Source organism: Ipomoea nil, unplaced genomic scaffold, assembly GCF_001879475.1.
Source record: "Ipomoea nil cultivar Tokyo-kokei standard unplaced genomic scaffold, Asagao_1.1 scaffold1416, whole genome shotgun sequence".
In the NCBI taxonomy this organism is placed as follows: Eukaryota; Viridiplantae; Streptophyta; class Magnoliopsida; order Solanales; family Convolvulaceae; genus Ipomoea; species Ipomoea nil.
Genome location: NW_017617844.1, coordinates 30,948 through 38,565, shown reverse-complemented (window position 1 = coordinate 38,565; position 7,618 = coordinate 30,948). Strand labels below are relative to the sequence as shown.

General features: G+C 37.0%; 1 long non-coding RNA gene across 1 annotated transcript; it reads right to left on the bottom strand.

Moving 5' to 3' along the window:
* Positions 1-5,501: 5,501 nt before the first annotated feature.
* On the bottom strand, positions 5,502-5,965 carry LOC109187096. Its single transcript, XR_002055221.1, has 2 exons — positions 5,873-5,965; positions 5,502-5,605 (listed from the first exon to the last, which is right to left on the bottom strand). It is a non-coding gene; the product is annotated as an uncharacterized LOC109187096 (long non-coding RNA).
* Positions 5,966-7,618: the final 1,653 nt, after the last annotated feature.

The window sequence follows — 7,618 nt, the reverse complement described above, 5'->3', positions numbered from 1 at the left end:
AATGGTGGACAATCGTCCGGTCATGGAACAATTCCATGAGATTGTCAGGATACTTAGGCAAATGAGGCAACATGATATGTATATGGATGATTCCATTGCCATATCCAGTATCATTGATAAGTTGCCCCCTTCCTGGAAAAAGGTACAACGTACCTTAAAGCATAAAAAGGAAGCTCTTACCATGGAACAGTTAGGGGTCAACCTTTGGGTTGAGGAGGGAATCAGACTACAGGAAGTAAGAATGCAGGCGGTGCAAAAGTCACCGGGGCTTCAGGTTCTGTCATCAACTATGTTGATGAAGGTAAATCAAGTGGGAACCGTAAAAGGAAAGGGAAGCCAGGAAAGGCAACAAATTCTTCAAAGTTTAAGAAGAAAGGAAAAGGAAAAGGAAAGGCATCTGTATCATGCTGGGTGTGCAACGGTCCACACTTTAAAAAGGACTGTGAAATCTGGAAGAAAAGAAAGGCACAAATGGAAGGTAAAAATTCTGGTGATCATGGCCAGAGAAGTGGCCAATGGAAACAAGGTAATATAATTAATCTTGTTTCTGATAGTACTGAAAATTTCATTCCTATGATATCTGAAATTTGTGTCATGCAGACTAATGACTCGTGGTGGGTTGACACTGGGGCAACCAGACATGTCTGCATGGATATAAATCTTTATAAGATTTATAAAAGTCTGAATGATGGTCAAAGCTTGTACATGGGAAATGATTCCATGGTGAAAGTCAAAGGCATTAGACAAGTTGAGTTGTTGCTTACTTCAGGAAAGAAGTTGACACTCACAGATGTGTATCATACCCCAAAGGTTAGAAAAAATTTAGTTTGTGGCATTGTATTAAACAAGTGTGGTTTTAAACTTGTTTTTGAAGCAGATAGATTTATTTTATCCAAGGCCGGTATTTTTGTAGGCCAAGGCTTCCTGTCAAACAATATGTTTAAGTTAAATATTAATAATATTGTTGGTTCTGTGTATACAGTATGTTCATCTTCTTTATGGCATTTTCGTTTATGTCATGTAAACTATAAACGATTATGTGAGATGGCTAAAGATGAATTAATTCCATCCTTTGATTTAAACATGGAAAAATGCAGTGCATGCATGTTAAATAAAATAACTAGGAATCCTTTTCCTAGTATAAAAAGGAATTCAATTTTACTTGAATTAATTCACAGTGACTTGTGTGATTTTCATAGCACTCCATCTTTGGGAAATAAAAAAATATATAGTCACATTCATTGATGACTATTCAAGACTCTGCTATGTGTACCTCTTGCATTCTAAGGATGAAGCCTTAGAAAAATTTAAAATATTTAAATTGGAGGTGGAATTGCGAACTAGTCAATCAGTAAAAATTTTACGTAGTGACAGAGGTGGTGAATATTATGACCCATTATTTTTACAATCTGTTGGTGTCATTAATGAGACCACAGCTCCTTATACACCACAACAAAATGGTGTAGCATAAAGGAAAAATAGAGTACTCAAAGAAATGGTAAACTGCATGTTATCAGTTTCCGGTCCGAGTGAAGGTTTCTGGGGAGAAGCCATGCTAACTGCATGGTATATTCTCAACAGAGTTCCTAACAAAAGAAATAGGGTAACTTCCTATGAACTTTGGCACAAAAGAAAACCAAACTTGAATTATTTGAAAGTTTGGGGATGCAGGGTCGTGGTACGGTTGCCGGAACCTAAACGGAAGGCTCTGGGAGAAAAAGGCATAGACTGTATTTTTATAGGATATGTAGAACACAGCAAAGAATACCGGTTCTATGTTATAGAACCAAATGACTTTATTTCGGTTCATACCGTAATAGAGTCCCGGGATGCTATCTTTGATGAAAATCATTTTTCATCAATAAATAGAACTAAGAATTTAATTCCTAGTTCTAGTGGGACCAAAGTTGATGATCAAATTTATGATCAAGCAGTTTCGCAGGAACCTGAGCTTAGAAAAAGTAAAAGAACAAGAAAAGAAAAAACATTTGGACCAGGTTTCCAAATGTACTTGATAGAAGGATCAATGGAGTCTACAGAGACTAAAAATCTATATTATTTTAATATAGTGGATGATCCTAAGACCTTTGGGGAAGCCATGAACTCTCAAGATGTTGCTTTCTGGAAAAAAGCAATAAATGATGAGATGGATTCTATAATGGGGAATAATACATGAATTTTAACTAATCCACCAAATGGTTGTAAACCAATAGGCTGCAAGTGGATTTTCAAAAAGAAAATAAAAGTTGATGGTACAATTAACAAATTTAAAGCCAGACTTGTCGCACAGGGCTTTAAGTAGAAAGAAGGAGTTGACTTCTTTGACACTTGTGCTCCAGTAGCAAGAATTGCTACTATTAGATTGTTAATTGCCATTTCGGCTATACACAATCTAGTGGTTCACCAAATGGATGTCAAGACTGCATTTTTAAATGGTGAATTGGAGGAGGAGGTTTACATGAAGCAACCGGAAGGATTCATGGTTGCAGGCCAGGAAAATAAAGTTTGCAAATTGATTAAGTCACTTTATGGCTTAAAACAGGCCCCTAAGCAATGGCATGATCGGTTCGATCAAGTGGTGCTAGCTAATGGGTACAGAATAAATCAGTGTGATAAATGCATCTACAACAAATTTAATAACCAAGGACAAGGGGTTATTATTTGCTTGTATGTAGATGACATGTTAATTTTTGGTACTGATTTGAAAAAAGTTAATGAAACTAATGATTTTCTTAGTTCAAGTTTCTCCATGAAAGATTTAGGAGAAGCAGAAGTTATTCTTGGAATAAGAATAATTAAACTTCAAGATGGTGTAAGTTTAACACAATCTCATTACATTGAGAAAGTGTTAAAAAGATTTAATCACTTGAGTGGTTCCCCAGTTTCTACTCCAATGGATCCTTCATTGAAGTTAATACCAAATGAAGGTGATCTGGTCCTACAATTGGAGTATTCTAAAGTGATAGGATGCCTTATGTATGCAATGACAAGTACTCGGCCTAATATTGCTTTTGCAGTAGAGAAACTGAGTAGATACACTAGTAATCCTAGTGCAGTACATTGGATGGCATTAAAAAGAATTTTAAAATATCTGAATAAAACCATTAAATATGGTTTAAAATATTCAAAAGATATTTCAATCCTTGAAGGATATTCTGATGCCAGTTGGATATCAAATCAGGAAGATTATTCCCCAACTAGTGGATGGGTATTTCTGCTTGGAGGAGGTGCTATCTCCTGGGCTTCTAAAAAGCAAAGTTGTATTTCAGACTCAACTATGACATCTGAATTTATTGCATTGGCAGCATCATGCAAAGAAGCTGATTGGGTAAGGAATTTAATTCTTGAAATTCCAGTTTGGCCAAAACCGATGTCACCTGTTTTAGTACATTGTGACAGTGCTACTACACTGGCCAAAGCATATAACAGTGTTTATAATGGCAAGTCAAGACACATAGGCTTGCGACATAGCTATGTGAAAGAGCTCTTAAGTAATGGTGTTGTAGCACTAGACTTTGTACGGTCCCGGTTCAATCTAGCGGATCCGTTTACAAAAGCCTTGGCAAGGGACATGGTTTTAAAGACATCGGAAGGGATATGGTTGAAACCCGTTGTTAGTCAAGAGATGAAGGAAAGCTCAACTCACGCCTAAGTTATTACGTTAGGCCTTGAGTTCAATGTTGATGATTACTTCATTTATTGGCGGCAAGTACTATATTAAAAAGTATCCCTAAAGTAAGTACTTGGTCTGCATTGTAGTAGGGATGAGTTTTACTCTTAACTGATCTTTTGAAAAAAATGCTTAATGCAGGGCATGAAATAAAAGATTAGCCTATGTGAGCATGAAGTGTGGCCGCTTCAACAAGTTTGGGTTTAGCTTGGAAATGCTTATGAATGGATACGGACACAGGGCCTTTAATAGTAAGTTATTTTGAGTTGTAGTAACTGTAAAGCTTGTGTGTATTATATCTACGTTTCTTCAAAGAGACTGCGTGATTCAAGGTTCGTCCATCACTGCAATCCGAATTAATGTAGCGCATATAATACTATGTGAAAGTTCAATCTGTAAGACACTTTCATTTATGCATGAGTTTTGGATCTATCTTAGTACAGTGTTAATTTTACTATATAAATGGAGGAGGAATGTTGGAAATTTATATAGTAATGGAGATTAATGTTTTAGATGGACTACCATGAAAATATAAATAATATTTGGAGTTGTGGAGTTATGAATATTATTTTAGTTTGGTAGAAAGCAAGTTGGGAAATATGAATGTTACGTACGATTGGAACCGGAGTTTAATGATTCGTTGGTGTTAACGAATCATTGGTTCTTAACGAATCAATGCATTAATCAATTCGGTAGTATCGAATTGAGACTTTTCGTTAAACACGAATTGATGCACAATTCGTTAATCACGAATTGATGCTGAATTCGATTATTAATGAAAAGATGGATTCGGGTTGTTTCCTTTCGTTGACAAGTTATGTAACCTTTTGTTAATTTCGTTGGTAAAGAAAATGCATTCGTCTTTGAACAATGAATTACACGAATGAGTGCATGAAATGATTTGAACCTTTCGGCCTCATGAATTTAACGAAAGTTGAATTCAAAAGCTTGGTTATTAAATGTATGCTGCATGCATGTAAGTATTAATATAATATATATTATTTATTTATTTATTTTGCATGTTATCATGCAATGAGTTAATAAATATATATATATATATATATATATATATATATATATTTTTTTTTTTTTACTTTGTTATTTTGTATGCAGTGCATGAACCTACGAAGGTCCATATCTTATGAAAATATTTAATATTCAGTTATATATTTCCCATGCCTGATATATCAGATAAAATATATCTTATGGAAGTTGAGTTTATGAACTCCAATAACTTCCATGTAACTTCTTCAAAACTACTTTTTTTTTTTTGCATCTATAAATATTTGGAGAAATGTCTTAAAAAGAACATGCAATAAACTTGCATTAAACTGAGAAAGTTCACAGCACTACATTTCTGTAGGAAATTCTTAAACAGGGCAACTTAAGAATTTCATCATCTTCTTGTATCCCATAAGATTAAATCTTAAACCTTGTTGTTTTATATCAGGTAGAGTTAAAGCTTATAGGAAAGTGATTACACGCCTGAAGATCTTGTTTCCTCACTTCCCTATCATCAAACACTCCATTTTCTAACATTATATCATAAAGATAAATGGAAAAGAAAAAGAAGGTAGCAGAGAGAGAGAGAGAGAGAGAGAATACTCTGGGGTCTCTGATATAAATTTGAAAAGAAATTGTGCATAGGGTGTAATCACAGCTATTTGACGCATATAGTGGAGTATTTTAGACTGTAATGCAATGAGAGAGAAATAAGTAACATGCATAAGAAGCATGTTAGCAACCTAGGACTACCAAAAAGAGAGTGGCATTTTGCACTAAATTATTTGTTAACTTGACACACTCAAAAATCAAAATTAAGCATCACATAAACGGTAACTTGTCCAGTTCCCTTCAATGAGTATTTGGATATCAGCTCCATGCCACTTTTCTTTGTTCTGTCGTTTTTCATACACATGAATGTGGGGGATGTTCCTGAATATATGAATGACAAAAGCATTAAATCAAGACACACTTATAGATCATAGTAAATAAAAATAAACAAATAATGCACAATTTGTTATTTGGAGCAAATTTACTTTGTTTTTATTTATTGAATCTTTAGTAAAGGAATGCTTCTTCTGTCTGTTTTATTAGTTGATGTTAGAAGGCTTTAACATATGGGGAGAAGGAGTTCTCAGCATGACAATACTTGTTGCTTTGAACAACTGAGCACAGTTTCCATGTCAATACAAGTCGTACCGATGAATATTTATATCCAGCCTACAGAATGAAGTATAACTTTGTCCTTTCATAGAAGACATGATCTTAATTGGAAGTCCTGTACTCATCTTAGACCAAATTAATGCCTGCATGATGAAGGGAAGAGAGAATATCAATGCACTAGATTACCATCAAGCAAAGAGTGTGAGGTTACTTCACAGTGAATATCATATCAGGGCATTCATATGCTCAATTTATGAGGTAAAAGTAACATATCATATAAGAGAACAAGAAAGGTTATTGGGACATATTGTATAAGAGTATAAGGAAGATTATTGGAAATAACCAATCACTACCAGCAGAACCCAAAGAAAACACAAGGAAAATACAAGTGCAGGCATCAAATTATCTGGAGCCAATAAGTTAATGCAAATGAAAGTTGAACTAAACACATATAGAACCATAGATTGACATCCTAAAAGCACACTCCAATTGAGAACCCCACAATTCTTGAAGAATGGATCGAGACCTTTGGCAAAATATTCATAGCAATGGGATGCCCGGAAAACCACCAAGTAGTAACGGCCTCCTTCTACTTAAGGCACGAAGCCGACATCTGGTGGGCCCACGAGAAACCCAGTTGCGAACGAAGCCCGGGATTCAACTGGGAGGTCCTAAAAACACGATTACGAGAACGATTCCACCCCAGTCACGTGAAAACAACCATATACGAAGAGTTCCTCCATCTAAAACAAGGAGCAACCCCAATTGCAGAATACTACCGACAGTTCCTCAAGCTAGCTCGCCTCACACCCGAACTGGTACCTACGGAGTCAATCAAAATCAAGAAATTTATAACGGGCCTCAACCTCGAGAACCAGAAGGCCCTAACCATACGAAAACTAAGAACTCTCAAAGAAGCCTATGCCAAGGCATTCCAACTACAACAAACACCAAGCAAGCCACAGGAAACGCACCTGGGACACAAAAGAAAAATCGAAGGAAAGCACCCAAACCCCCTCTGGGAGCCAAAAACCGCCAGAACCACCTCACCCCACGAAGCCATAACACCAACCCCCACAAGGCAAGGGGGGCCACTCAACGAAAGATCCTTACCATAAGCAAAGCCAAAATCGGAGATAGCAACATAGTCTCCGGAACCTTCCTCATACACGCCACTCCCGCTACAATACTATTTGACTCAGGAGCTACCAACTCATTTATAGCAGCCGAATTCGCCACGCAAATCGGTCTGAACACCAACACAAGAGTACAACTGCAAGTTAAGGTGGCGTCCGGCGAAATCATAAAATGTGACCGCATGTACAAGGATATAATGATCACCATCGAAGGAGTGGAATTCCCTAGCAACCTAGTACAATTCAGACTAGATGGGATACAAGTGATCTTGGGTATGGACTGGCTAGGGAAATACCACGCACAGATCCTATGCGGCGAACAAAAAGTGGTCTTGCGGGGACCAAACGGCAAACGAGTATCATACCACGGAACCCACAAGAATCCGGAAATCAAATTAGTAAACATGATGAAAATGAAGAAATATCTTACCCAAGGGCACGAGGCCTTCCTATGCTCAGTCAAAGATCTCGACACCAAAATAGCCGAGCCCCAGACCATCCCAGTGGTAAACGAGTTCACCGATGTCTTCCCAGATGAGATCCCCGGGGCACCCCCAACTAGAGAAGTCGAATTCACCATAGATTTGATGCCTGGCGCTGCCCCAATCTCGAAGCCACCCTACAGACTGGCACCGAAAGAAATGAA